This window comes from Rattus norvegicus, chromosome X (genome assembly GCF_036323735.1).
Source record: "Rattus norvegicus strain BN/NHsdMcwi chromosome X, GRCr8, whole genome shotgun sequence".
In the NCBI taxonomy this organism is placed as follows: Eukaryota; Metazoa; Chordata; class Mammalia; order Rodentia; family Muridae; genus Rattus; species Rattus norvegicus.
Genome location: NC_086039.1, coordinates 45,386,122 through 45,400,346, shown reverse-complemented (window position 1 = coordinate 45,400,346; position 14,225 = coordinate 45,386,122). Strand labels below are relative to the sequence as shown.

Below are 14,225 nucleotides of genomic sequence, written 5' to 3'. Positions count from 1 at the left end.
TTTGCAATGCCAGGGAACGCTAGCATTCTAAGCAAACCTACTGCTCTCTGTTCACATCCCAGCCATCATGTTTAGACTGTTGTTCCTACCTGTGGATCTGATGTTGCAACCCTTGTATTTATAGGTACCTGATGTGGGACTAGTGTCCTCTGGAAAGATAGTACCCACTCTTTTCTTTCTTTCTTTCTTTCTTTCTTTCTTTCTTTCTTTCTTTCCTTCCTTCCTTCCTTCCTTCCTTCCTTCCTTCCTTCCTTCCTTCCTTCTTTCTTTTGCTGTTTCAAAAAGCTTTATCTTTACTTGGTCCAAGACTTGGGAGAGGCTTCAGGGTGGTTACAAAGCTGCCTATGGCTTGAGAGGTTCATTCCAGTGGAGATTCTGAGGCAGCTGGTGCAGAGCAGAGGAGGGAGCCCCTTGGAAGGCACAGAGGCCTCCTAGTCATGCTTGAGAGGGAGGCACTCAAAGAGATACTTGCCCAGAGATGCCCGGGGCATGCCTGTCTGCGCTGGTTGTGGCCCTGCCACCCTATGGAGGTTGGTTAGGTGGTTGCCCATCTTCTTGATGAGCTTCACTTCTGTATCCAGGAAGTAGCTTTCCAAGAAGTCACAGAGATGAGGGTCTGTGCCGGCACAACCTAGGGCATGCAGATCCAAGAGGGCCTGGTTCAGGTTCTTCTTCCGGGCCAAGGCCTCCTTCCCTGGCCTCCTGGGTTTTACCCCACTCATCTTGAGATGGCTTCTGCACATCCTGAAAGTGTATACCACCCCACCCCACATGCGGTCTTTCTACAACTTGAGGAGACGCTTGGCGCCCTCGCGCTTCTCCTCAGTCAATTCGTGGAAAAAGCGGCCTACGCTCTCCAAAGCCACATTATCCCTATCAAAAAAGAAGTACAGAGAGAGGTAGGTGTAGGAGGCCCACAGGTGCAAATGGGCCAGGCAGTTCATGGCAGCTTCCACTTTGGTGGAATAATTCTGACAAATCTGAGAGGTCATGGCTGATCTGGAGTATGGGACTAACCGCAAAGATGGTGCTGGCTGGTCCTAGGAGCTAAAGGCGTTGAGGAGATGGTCCTGGAGGCTGCGACTGGAGAGACCTGGAAGGTGGCTGGAATCTAACAAAATGGGAGTCCCCTGGTCTGTTCCGTCCAAACACTATTGAAGTAAGACAGAGATCCATGGCACCTTCAAGGCGCTGCTTGATAGTACCCACTCTTAACTGCTGAGCTGTCTCTCCAGCTTTCCCACTATTGTTTTATGGCTTGTCATATTTATATAATCAGTTAACTTTGCACCCAATGCTTATATTTCTAGGTATTTTGTTTCTCTGTGTTTGTTCTGCCTACATTGTTAGCTGCTTTAGCTCCATGTACTGGAGGAGTTGGTGTCATGGAAATAAGGGATAGAATGTTTTTCCAGGAAGAAAGGCAGTGTTTGTGCTACTGTGTTTGCTCCTTTTGTTTTCACATTATGAATGCATGAGTGATCATAGTTCTTTTTGTACATGGGCTGCTAGGAATACAGAGCTCTCCCTTAGTAAATGGCTTTCGCCTATGTGTTGAATCATGGATGCTAATAGTTGTGTCTTATATTTCCTCTTTTCTTTCTTATGGCCTCAATCTCTCTCTCTCTCTCTCTCTCTCTCTCTCTCTCTCTCTCTCTCTCTCGTGTGTGTGTGTGTGTGTGTGTGTGTGTGTGTGTGTGTGTGTGTATGAATGTGGAACCCAGATGACAACACTGAGGACCAACTTCAGGAGCATCACTCATTTCCCAAAGTCTCAATCTTTTTGGAGTTTGCTAATTAGGCTAGAATGGTTAGCCAGGGAGCCACAGGGATTGTCTTGTCTCAGCCTTCCCAGCTCTGGGACTACAGAAGTGTGCCACCAAGTCCAGTTCATAGTAAAACTAATGCAGTGATCAATTTGTCTGATGAATCAATGCATTGATTTTATTTTTATTGGTACAACAGAATGTATCATAGAGGAAAAACAAGTTATTCAAGGATAGATGTCTTTTAATTCATCTTTATATTATCTTCCTGTCATTTAACACAGACTTTGTCACACAGTAGGAGATCTTTATGTGCTAAATTTCATTGAAAATATAAAATAAAGGGGGAGGGAGGTAAAGGTTCCACACCATCTGCGGATGTTACAGTAAACTTGTTTTAATGTAGAATTCTTATTACATTATTATATTACATGGGCTTTGCACAGGTGTGGAAAAAGAGGAGAAATTTATTTTGGACTTTCTAAAGTGCTGTTTCATTCAGAACATCATGGGTTTGTGAAATCTTGCCAAAGAAATTATGGCTAGGAGCACTGGAGCATGTAAAACTGGAATCAGTGAGCATCTTGGGAAACTTTGTGCTTCTGGGGATCTGTCTAAAGGCTGTTGTCACTGCCACAACAGAAGGAATAGACAAAATAAAATTAATGATTCTTTACCTGCCTTTTTCCATAGTGACCTCAATCTCATTGTGTAGAAACTCGAGATTTATACATTCTTGGAAAAGCAGGTGGCAAGAACGAAGGGCACAGGAAAATTGAAGAGCACAAGAGGGAATGTTTTCTGTATTGATTTTTCTAGCACGAATGTTGCTGTTGTTGATTGTACTAATCACTTGCATTTCCTGTGATGAGGGGCTTACTGCCTCTCTGGGACTCCTCACCTCTGTGTCTTTTCCAAAAGCAGAAAAATGACCACACTTTTTTCTTCTGCATCAGGAAATGACTTCACAGACTAAATCTGAAAGGATCACTTTCCTCCACTCCCAGGTCTCTGGCTTTTATTAACTTGCAAGTACTCTCTTGGATATCTCTTTGCAAAATGATGATGGGTAAGAAAAAGTAGATACAATGAGAGGAATACAGCACCATATCTACCATATTCTTATTTATTGACAGTATCATGTAGCTCAGGCTAGCCTTGAATTCACTATGTATACAATGACCTTGCATCTTTCAACCCCCCCTGCCTTCACCTCTACAAGTTTTGTGCTACCAAGGCCTAAATGGTATTATAGATGGAATCCAGGACTTCATGCATGATAGGCAAACACTCTGATAACAATTATATCTGCTAGTCCCACTCATGACATATTCAATACACCCCCAACATCCTTTAGTACAGCTCTCAACAATAAAAAAAGAATCAATTTCAATAGGCTGAGATTGGGAAGCTCTGAACTAGACAAATCCATATGTTGCAGGGAATGGGAAATGATTGATAAATGACTTTAAATCTCTTATATTTGGGGAGTCTGTTGGGGATCAATGTTCATACAAGCATCTGCTGTCAGTCAGTTTCATGGCCACAAAACTAAACCAGATTCAGATATACTGTTTCAAGGCACCATGCCCACTCATTATAAGGAAAACAGAAGTTGCAGGATATCCTGGCTTCTGGTGCACCAAGTGATAATTCCTACTTCAGATCATTGAGAATATTTTATTTGCATTTTCCTTGCATTTTTAGTTCGTGTTCAAAATTTCCTTGTAAAAAAAGGCATTATTTTATGTTTTAAAACACAGTTAAGCTGGGCAGTGGTGGCACATGCCTTTAATCCCAGCACTCAGGAGGCAGGGGCAGGCGGATCTCTGAATTGGAGACCAGCCTGGTCTACAGTGTGAATTTCAGGACAGCCAGAGCTATACAGAAAAACCCTGTCTCGAAAAACCAAAATCCAAAACAACAACAACAACAACAACAACAACAACAGCAACAACAAACAAGCAAACAAGAGAAACAACCAAACAAACAAAACAAACAACAGCAAACTGATTAAAATCCAACATTGTAGTTTGAATGCGATTTGTCTTCCATAGCTACATGTGTTTAAGCACTAGGTCTCCAGCTGATGGTGATGTGGAAGGTTGTACAACCATTAGGAGGTGGAGCCTCTCTTGATGAAGTGGGTCACTGGGATATGCACTGAAGCTTAACAGCTTGGCCCTGTCCTCTTTCTGCTCACTGATTACATGTACAATGTGACCATCCACTTTATGCTCCATTGCCATGTAGACTCTATTATTCCTTCATATGTGTGTGTGATTGTGTGAATGTGTGTGTGTATGTGTATAGATATACACACACAATTAGTTTTGTAAGTATTTGCCTATATGGTCAGCATACCACTTGCACACAAGTGCTCAAGGAGGCCAGAAGAGATTATCAGATCCTCCAGGGAAATAGATTTACAGATAGTATTGAACTTCCAAGTGGGTGCTGTGTACCAAACCTGGGTCCATGTGCTGAGCCTCTACCTCCTAATGATTCTACAACACATCACCACCAGCTGGAAACCAAGTGCTGAGTCATCTCTTCAGGCCACGTGTCTCTTCTTAAACTACAACCGAAAAGAAACATTTCTCCCTTTAATTGCTATTGTCAGAGTATTTTATCACAGAGATGAGAAAGATAACTCATTGTCTTAGGAGAGGGGTCTGGGGCTGATATGGACTTTCAGATTTCCCTAACCTGAAAACACTTTTGGATCCTGCCTTGTTTCATCGTAGTGGGCTGGGGCTATCACTCAGTGTTAGAGTACCTGCCAAGTACCCATAAAGTCCCATGTTCAATTCCCCCATAAAACATACGTACGCGTGCGCACACACACACACACACACACACACGGAAAATAACTTGGACTAAGCACTTTTGTCAAAGGGCTGAAGTTTTCATTATTTTCATTTTTTATTTTGAGACAAGATCTTGCTGTATAGCTCTGGTTGACCCCAAGCGTGTAATCCTCTTACTTCAATATCCTGGGTTTGGGGATTACAAACCTGTACCACCATGCCCAGTTTTGAATTTTCTTTTTCCTTTTTTTATTGGTGGTGGTGGTGGTGGTGGTGGTGGTGGTGGTGATGGTGGTGGTGGCAGTCTCTCTCTCTCTCTCTCTCTCTCTCTCTCTCTCTCTCTCTCTGTGTATGTGTGTGTGTGTCTGTATACCTTGGAGTTAACACTTAAGTGAGTTGAAAGGATTTGTATGTACTATGCTGTAAGGGTCATTGTGTATATAATAATATATAATGAGATCGGCCCTAGTCAGTACATTTGCAGTCAACTTCTAGAGCTCTTCTCTGTTGTCCAGTTATTACTACTGTTGTTGTCATTATTGTTATTATTGTTATTATTACTGGAATCAGGTTTTGGGAAACACAGTTGTAATCAAGATATGTTGTAGCTCACTGAAGATAATAGATTGGGCTAAAAATGTTTCGTGAGATTGCCAATATCAGAACCTGGGATGATCAGGAGAAAATGAAGCAGATTCCCAACATTGGTTCCTTCATTTGTTGCTCATATGTTCATTCTTTCTTTCTTTCATTCCTTTCTTCCTTTTTCTCTTCCCTTCCCTCCCTTTCCTGCCCTTCCTCAACTCTCTCTGTCCTTCCTTGCATTGTGTGTGTGTACAGGTGTACGTACCTGCACATATTTGTAGAAGCTTGAAGTAAACCTCAAGTGTTGCTCCTTGAGTTACCCACATTAATTTTTTAATTAATTATCATTTTTATTATGATTGTGATATGTATGTGGGCACACTGCCACAGCATTTGTGTGGAAGACAGAGAACAACTTCTTCTTCTTCTTCTTCTTTTTTTTTTTTTATTAACTTGAGTATTTCTTATATACATTTCGAGTGTTATTCCCTTTCCCGGTTTCCGGGCAAACATCCCCCTAATCCCTCCCCCTCCCCTTCCTTATGGGTGTTCCCCTCCCCATCCTCCCCCCATTGCTACCCTCCCCCCCACAGTCTAGTTCACTGGGGGTTCAGTCTTAGCAGGACCCAGGGCTTCCCCTTCCACTGGTGCTCTTACTAGGATATTCATTGCTACCTATGAGGTCAGAGTCCAGGGTCAGTCCGTTATAGTCTTTAGGTAGTGGCTTAGTCCCTGAAAGCTCTGGTAGAGAACAACTTCTTGAGTCAGTTATTTCCTTCCACCCTGTGGGTTCCAGAGATTGGACTGTTTGCTAGGCATCCAGCCCTTCCCCAGCTGAATCAGTTTATGGGCGGGCCCTACCTTAGTTTTGGAGACCAGAACTCACACTGGATTTCCTGGCTTGCAGATTAGGCTACACTCAGTGATTCCCAGGGATCTTCCTTTCTTCCTAATACTGTATTGCAATGTGCTACCTCTTACCTGGGTTCTAGGGGTTAAACTCAGGTCTCATGATTGTACCACAGGCATGTTTCGATCTGACCTATTATCCTAATTTCCATAAACTCTTTCTGATCTAGAAAACTCAGTGATAAGCACAGAACTTAAAGTTGTTTTCCACACTGGACCTAATTAACTCCTTTTTCTTGGTACCCTGGAAGCACTTAGAAGCACCCTCCAGGCTTAGTTCTAAAGCGGTTTCATGGTTCTCCTTGGATTTGATGATAGTTATTTCTTCCTTAGCGACTGGCTGGTAAGACTTGACTAGGTAGTTTTTGTGGTGATCAGTTTTCTCCTTACCTTTTCTTTGCTTGCTTCGATCTTTAGTTTGTTTAGCAGTTATCCAAATAATAGGACTGGACAGTCATTTCTGCTTAGTAATCTTACTTTGGAACTCAACCCTTGTACAGCCCTGGCAACAGGAAATCACTAAGCCTAGCAAGCAGAGAGAATATACATTTAATTGTTTATATTGAAATTAGTGTTCTTTCTGCAATATGTAGGCTATTGAACCAGGCAGTGGTGACACACTCAGGAGGCAGAAGCATGTGGATCTCTGAGTTTAAGGCCAGCCTGGTGTACAGACTGAATGCCAGGATAGCCAGGGATTCACAGAGAAAATCTGTTTCAACAAACAAACAAGTAGGATTTTGTCTTCTTGATCTCACTTTTTCACCTCAGCCTATTTTGGGAGTAGTGGCACATGCCTTTAGTCTCACAATTGTGAGGCAGAGGCAGGAGGATATGAGCTGTGTTCAAAAGGAGGGCACTGGGCTGGGGCATGTGATGGATTGGTAGAATGCTTGCTTAGCATGCATGAAACCATAGATTCTATTTTCAGTACTGTATAAAGCATTTGTGGTGGGCCACTGTGTAATCAGCACTCAGAAGTTAGAGACAGGAGGATCTGAAGTTGAGGGCCAACCTCTTCCCTTCTTTGTCTCTCTAAATTAAGTTTCTGGCTAGCATACAAAGAAATGGGTTTGGTTGCATGGTTATGTTTTGTTCTCATCCAGGATTCTGCCCCTCCCCACCCCTCTCTTGCTGGTCCTGTTTCTCCACCCACATAGTCTCTCTTTTCAAGGTGTATATGTTCCATAATCATATTTTATTCTCCCCTTCACCGCTTCATTTTAGACCTCATACTTCTCTTTATAGATCCGTTTATACATTCATGCCCTCCCTGCCCTCAGGTCTACATTCTACAAATGAAAGGATGAGATATTCACCTTTCTGAGTATGTCTTATCTCCCTTAACATGATAGCCTGTAGTTCCATTCATTTTCCTGCAAATATAATATTCTTCTTGAGAATTGAATGAAATTATTGTATATACTATCACATTTTGTCTGTTCCTCTGTGAATGGATTCTAGACTTATTTTGAGGCAGAAGCTCCCTAAGTTGACCAGCCTGATTTTGAACTCACCTTGTGGTTCAGCCAGACCTTGAATTTATGATCCTTCTGCCTCAGACACAGGAGTCTCTGGAATAACAGGCCATCATAACCGGACCAGGCTGATTTTGCAACCTTTCAGTACACTAATTCATGGAGTCTGGGGATAGTATGAAAGCAAAATTCTCTAGATTCCCCAAACTATTGATATGGCTCCCTCCCCAAGCCCCAAGCATTAGGGCAGGAAATGAAACTAGAATATTAGCCCTATGCAGGTATGTCTTGTAACCAGGAGTAGCCCACCATCTGGCATAAATAGGTTAATGGAGTGACTGGATTCTTTTACGCTGTTCTTGCAGTTTCCCTGTAGCTCTGGAAGTCAGCTATTTTTGGCAGCTGCCTTGGTTGGCATCCCCTGTACTTTCAGATATTTATGAAAAGTGACTCCGTGCAGAGAATGTATGCTCCTGGGGTTGGTAGAGAGCTTGAGGCTGAGCTCCAGAGCAAACCAAACTACACCCTATCTGCTGACCTTGATCACATTTAGGATGGGCTCTCTTGTTTCAGAATCTCCAAGGAGCCCTTCGCTGTAATTAGTATATCCTCAAACCAGACAACGATTTCTTAATAGTAACAGGCGGTGAGATGCCGCCTTTCATGGGAGTTCCTTTGTGGTCTCTTGATACTTGCTTTAGCTGACTCAGAATATAGAAATGGAGAAGAAGCCAAGGGCGTAGAAAAAAAAAAAGAAGAAAGAAGTTCAGCTGCTCTGAGACGCTGGGGAAAGACCCAAGGCTTTCTTGCCCCATGGTCTCCCTCCCTTTAGAGGCAGGAGGACTTTCTGCTGGAGACTGGGGAACAGACCAACAGGATATCTCTACGACGTGTTTGAACTACAGAACTGTTCAGAGGACTCTAAACACTTGCACACTGAGAAGATAGCCTCTGGGATGATAAGATGGCACAGTTGAGTAAAGGTTCTTGCTGCCAAGTCTAAGGACCTGAGCTCCATCCCTTGAACCCATGTAGTAAAAGGAGTAAACTAACTCCTGCAAGTTGTACTCTGCTCTCCACACATACATATACTTAACAAGAATATAGGCTTCTCACCACCAAGTAAATCTTACTTCCAACACATTGTTATGAAATACTAGATAGATAGATGGGTAAGTAGATAGACAGATAGACAGATAGGTATGTAGGTAGACAGAAAGACAGACAGATAAATAGATTTATCACTGTTTTGCAGAACTTCCAGAGCTCTTAAGCAGTCAGCTATGCATCCTTTTCCTTTTTTTCCTTTGTCTTTTGCCTTAGTGGGGGTTATTTTGCATCTAGGAATTCTGGTGCTCTTGAATTTTAGAATGAATTCATGATTTAAATAATGAAACCAACACATATATTTGAGGTGATGAACTGGAGAGATAGTCCAGTGGATAAAGTGTTTGCCTTGCAAACACTAGGACCTGAGTTCAGGCTCCATGTAGGAAAAAAAATGGCTGCAGCATTCAGGAGTCTGGGTCCTGCACCTCGCCTTGGCTGCACAATAGAGCTGGCCCCTTGCAGTAGGGTTTACTGGTGTGCATAGGAGAGCTGGCTCTGCCATTTGTCTGCAAGTTGAGGAGGAGCACCAACTCTCCTCATCCTAACCCTCATCACCTGTGGCTAGTGATAGAGCTGGTCCTGCCCCTTCACTGGCTTTAGCACTCAGCAGACCAGCACCTTACCTGGGCAGAGCAGTAGAGCTGACCCTGCCGGTGAAGATGCAGGGAAGGAGGAGCTGATGCAGAGGCCATTGAGGAATACTGCTTACTGGCTTGCTCCTCATAGGTTGCTCAGCCTGCTTTCTTATAGAGCCTAGGACCACTAGCTCAGGTGTGGCTTCACTGCAGTGAGCTGAGCTCTCCCATGTCAATCATCAATCAAGAAAATGCCCCACAGGTTTGTCAGTCTAGTGGGCGCATTTTCCCAATAGAGTATCTCTCTTCCAAAATTGAGATAAAACTAGCCAGTACACAGGCCCTGAGCATGTAAGATCCAGGACAGCTGGCTCTGCCCCTTGTCAGCTGTGGTGTTGGGTGAGCTAGCTGGGACAGTGGAGTCAGTGGTGGTGTGGGTGTGGGTGTAGGTGTGGGAGAGCTGGCAGGTTCACCAGCTCAGCTACCATCCAGATCCAGATCCAGGGCTTTGAGTTGGCCCACCCCAGCATCTATGCAAACTCTGAACTTCTGGAGTTCATGAAGGGGCCAGTCGTACAGATCAAAAGCTGCAAGATCTCCATGACACAAGATATCCCGAGAGAAGTCCTAGTGAGGATCTAGTATTGATAGTGTAGCAGGAGCCAGAGACCTCGAACCAGACCAATGACTCATTGCAATAAACTTTTGCAGTCAAGAAGTGTGGACAAAGGGGTATACTGTGGGTCACATTGTCAAACACATAACAACTTCTACAGTGAGATTTCTTTTCCCTTTGGTGAGGGGGGGATGCAAGAGCAGAGGGCAGGTACAAAGGGAGAGGGAGATGAGTGGGATTGGGGTGCGTGGTGTGAAATTCACAAAGAATCAGTAAAAAAGAAAAAAAGCCAGTTGTGTTGGCAGGTCTCTCTAATCCCAGCTCTGCATCCCTGGTGCTTGATAACCAGCCAATGTAGCTTAACTGGTGAGTGTCAGATCTGAGAAAGAGGTAGTAGGTAGTTCCTGACACTAGTGGTTAAGCTTTGGCCTCCACATGCAGGGGCACATGTGCATTTTCACTTGTGTGAATACACACACACACACACACACACACACACACACAGGCAGAGAGAGAGAGAGAGAGAGAGAGAGAGAGAGAGAGAGAGAGAGAGAGAGAACACGAACAAGAGAGAGGGCAGGGAAGAGGAGAGAGAGGAAAGAATTTCAGAGAAGTCAGGCAAGTTGGCCAAACGACATCCTTCAAAAAATGTTCTGACATCCCATCAATATCTGCAGGCATTACTCATCAATTAGAACATGACAAAGTAGTCAGACACAATGACTTGTACTGGCAACCCCAGGTACTCAGGAGGGAGAGTCACAGGGATCATTTGCATTTGAGCTCAGATTGGGCAAGATTGAAAAAAATTTAAAAAGAAAATAATGAAAAGCATGGGGAGATGTTTAGCTGGGAAAGTGTCCACCACACAAATGTGAAACTAGCATTCAGAGCAAAAGCACTCATATGAAAAACTGGGTGGGATGGTAACTGGCCTGAAATCTTAGTTAGGGAACTGGAGACAGAGTGATACTTGGGGCAAGCTGCCTGGCTAGCTAGACCAGCTGAACTGTGGAGTTCTTGATTCAGCAAGAGACTCTGCTTATTAATTAAAATGGAGAGTGATGGAGGAAGATACCTGGCTATCAACCCTTATCTTACACAGGCATTCTCTCCCTCTCCCTCCCCTCCCCCTCCCCCTCTCCCTCTCCCTCTTCCTCTCCCTTTTCTTTCCTTCCCCCATTACCCCTCTCTCTCACACACATACACACCTCTCCCCCTTCTCTCTCTCTCTCTCTCTCTCTCTCTCTCTCTCTCTCACACACACACACACATTAATTAAGCGGAAACACTGGAAATGCTCTTACTTCAACAATGACAAGCCCCTTGTCATGAGTCTCTTAGGTAATACTATATGTCTTGATAAACAGAAGTAGCAAACAGACAGGATTTTAAACACCCAGCAATGGCAACAGCATGCAGTCTTATGCAAATTAGTCCCTCCTGCCAAAGAATGATGCTGAGCTACAGTGCAAGAATTGTGCCAAGTCAGCACATCTTTTTCAAGAATAGAACAAAAATCACATCTCATGTGGAAGGTTTCCTACGGTCAAAAACAATGTCACTTTCTAAGTAGAGGCAGGAATATGATCCCCGAGCCGAAGGCATTTGTGTTTGAAGGTTTTGCTCCTATCTAGCTAGTAAGGTCTGTGTCCAGTTAGCTAAATACAGAGAACAAAGGGTACTTGAAAAGCTTGGAGCAGAAGAATGTGATTTGCTTCTGTGTTTAACCCTAGAATTTCTGGCTGGCTGAGAGGTGCTTGCAGGGCTGCAGGTCGATAGCACAATTTTGTTGTGTAACTCACACCTTTGTGGTGGGCGTCCGTGCCTTTAGAGCTACAGAGCCTATAGTCTTTCATCCCACAGATGTTATTGTTATAAACCCAGCAGCCAGGACAAAAAGAGGCCCATGGTGTCTCCAGGGGACCTTGTTTGTCACAATTGTCTGACCCAGTGCTGATAATCAAGAGGTTGATTTTAAATACTGGGTGTGTTCCAGCCACCTGCACTATGTGCCATGAAACCTGGCCCCTCATATCTCACCTTGGAGTTCCAACACCCTGAGCCAGGCATATTCAATAGTTCAAGTTCATTTACACCCAGTTCAAGGTCCTGTTGCCTTGAAAGAATGATGACAGGTAGAATAAGCTTAGGGTGACAACCCTTTTCCATTAGACCTTCCCTCTGCCAGGCCACATCAACCAGTTATGTTTAAAATCACTGGCAAATACTTTCTTCAAGCAAGGAACCAATAATACACATTTATGTAATGTCTATATTTTGGACCCCACACACATATTAACAACTGCTAGGTTATTTTGGCTCTCTTTATGGAGCAACCAAGAAATGAATAACAGGGACAAAAAAAATGGGAATGCAACTGAAGAAAGGTGTGATCTCATTGCATAGAGAATTACAATGTCATCAAGAAGGAAAATGCTAGCATTGTAAACAGCAATAAGTGTTTTAAAATGTTAATTTTAAGCCCAAGAATTCAGGCATGGTGGGGTAAATGGGGCTCTCTAGAGGAACAGAACCTCTGAGAATGAATATATATATTATGAAAACAAATTGATTAGACTGGCTTACAAACCTGCACATTGAGAGGCTGAGAACTTGGTAGCTGCTCAGCCCACCAACCTGGAGACCTCAGCAGTCCCAAAGTAGCACAGAAAATCTTGCGGATTCCTGAGAGCTGATGGACTTTAGTTCCCCTTGGAAGGTTAATGAAGGGTTCTGACTCCATCAAAGGATGGCATCAACAGCATCACCAAGGTAGATATGCTCACCAGCAAGAAGCAAAGGTAGGCAGGCAAATCCTTGGTGTTTTCCCTGGGACCTCTTTATATATGAGTCACTGTCAAAGGTGTCATCCAATGTGAAGGAGCCTCTTCCTTTTCTCTGCTAGTCCTTCCTAGAAAAGTCTCCACAGACCTGTCTCTCTCTTGCTTGATTCCAGATCTAGTCACGTTTGACAATCAAGATTAACCATCTCACGTGGTGTGTACCTGTAGTTCCTGCTACTGAGGATGATAAGCAAGAGGATCACTTTAGTCCAGTAATTTGAGAAAGCCCTGGGCAGTAAGGTAAGGCCCTGCTTTACAAGCAAACAAACAAGATCATGCATGATTTACAATTAACTGGGAGCCAGGAAATTAGGTTTAATGGCCTGCCATCTCCAACCTGAACTTCTTAATCACTGTCTCTGAGTTGGTGATTTGAGAGTGAAATCTGAGGGCAGAGGATATATGATGAGTGGAAGAGGTCTTGCTTTGGGACCCATCTCCAGCCCCAGGGGAGTGGATGATATTAAAGTCTAAGGACCCTGGAGCATTAGTCCAATGTATGGGTTCTCTGTTCCCCACTTCCATTCCTCCACAATTGTACCAATCTCTTGTACCCTGCTAGCCAGGCACATATGGGTCAGGTCATTTGGCCTGTGCCCAATGAATGAGTTATAAGCAGGTAGGACCCTGTATATCTGCAAAGGTTCACATGATCTCTGTCCAGTATTTATGGTAGGTAATAAAAGTGCAAAGCAGTACCATAGATCAAGAGATACTAGGGATGCTGGGCATGGTAGCACATGGATACAATCGCAGGACTCAGGCGGGAGGCTGCAAGCAGGAAAATGTTGAGGTCACCTGGACATAATGAAACAATACAGAGGAGGGGTCAAAGCCACATCTAAAGTATCACTCATTGTTCTGTCAATGTCCTCAAAATAAAGTTTATTCATTTTTAATTTCTTTTAAGACTGGGTCAAAGTTCAGATGACATCAAACTTTCTATGTAGATGAATACGATCTTGAACTCATGATCATCCTGCCTTCACTTCTGGAGTGCTAGAGGCTGCACTTGTAGAGTAGTAGGGCATGAACATGCTCAGTTTATGAGGCACTAAGGGTAGAACCCAGGGCGAGCATTCTGCCACAGGACTACATCCCCAGTGCAAAGTAAAATTCAAAAATATATAAGGGCAGGGTTGGAGAAATGGCTCAGTTACTAAGAGACTTATATTGTTCTTGCAGGGGATCTGAGTTAGTTTCCCAGCACCCACATAGAGAAGCTCATAACCACTTATAACTCCAACTCCAGTGGATTCAATGCCCTCTTCTGCCCTGCCCCCTGTCAAAAACCCAAACAAACAAACAAATGAAAAACCAAACAAACTGGCACATACACACAAATATAGAGAAATAAAAATAAATAATTTAAGAAACCCATAATTTGAGAAAATTCACCACTGCTTTTTATTTTTCACACAGCTACTCCTCATGGGTTATTCCCTACCGAGCTCAGACCAGAGATAAACAATCCGATAGAACCATGCCATGGATTCTCTGAGATGCAGAAGAGCCATCCTGTCTCAGAGA

General features: G+C 43.6%; 1 pseudogene; it reads right to left on the bottom strand.

Moving 5' to 3' along the window:
• Window positions 1-431: 431 nt before the first annotated feature.
• Ftl1-ps13 (ferritin light chain 1, pseudogene 13) lies at window positions 432-992 on the bottom strand (annotated as a pseudogene).
• Between the last annotated feature and the right edge of the window lie 13,233 nt (window positions 993-14,225).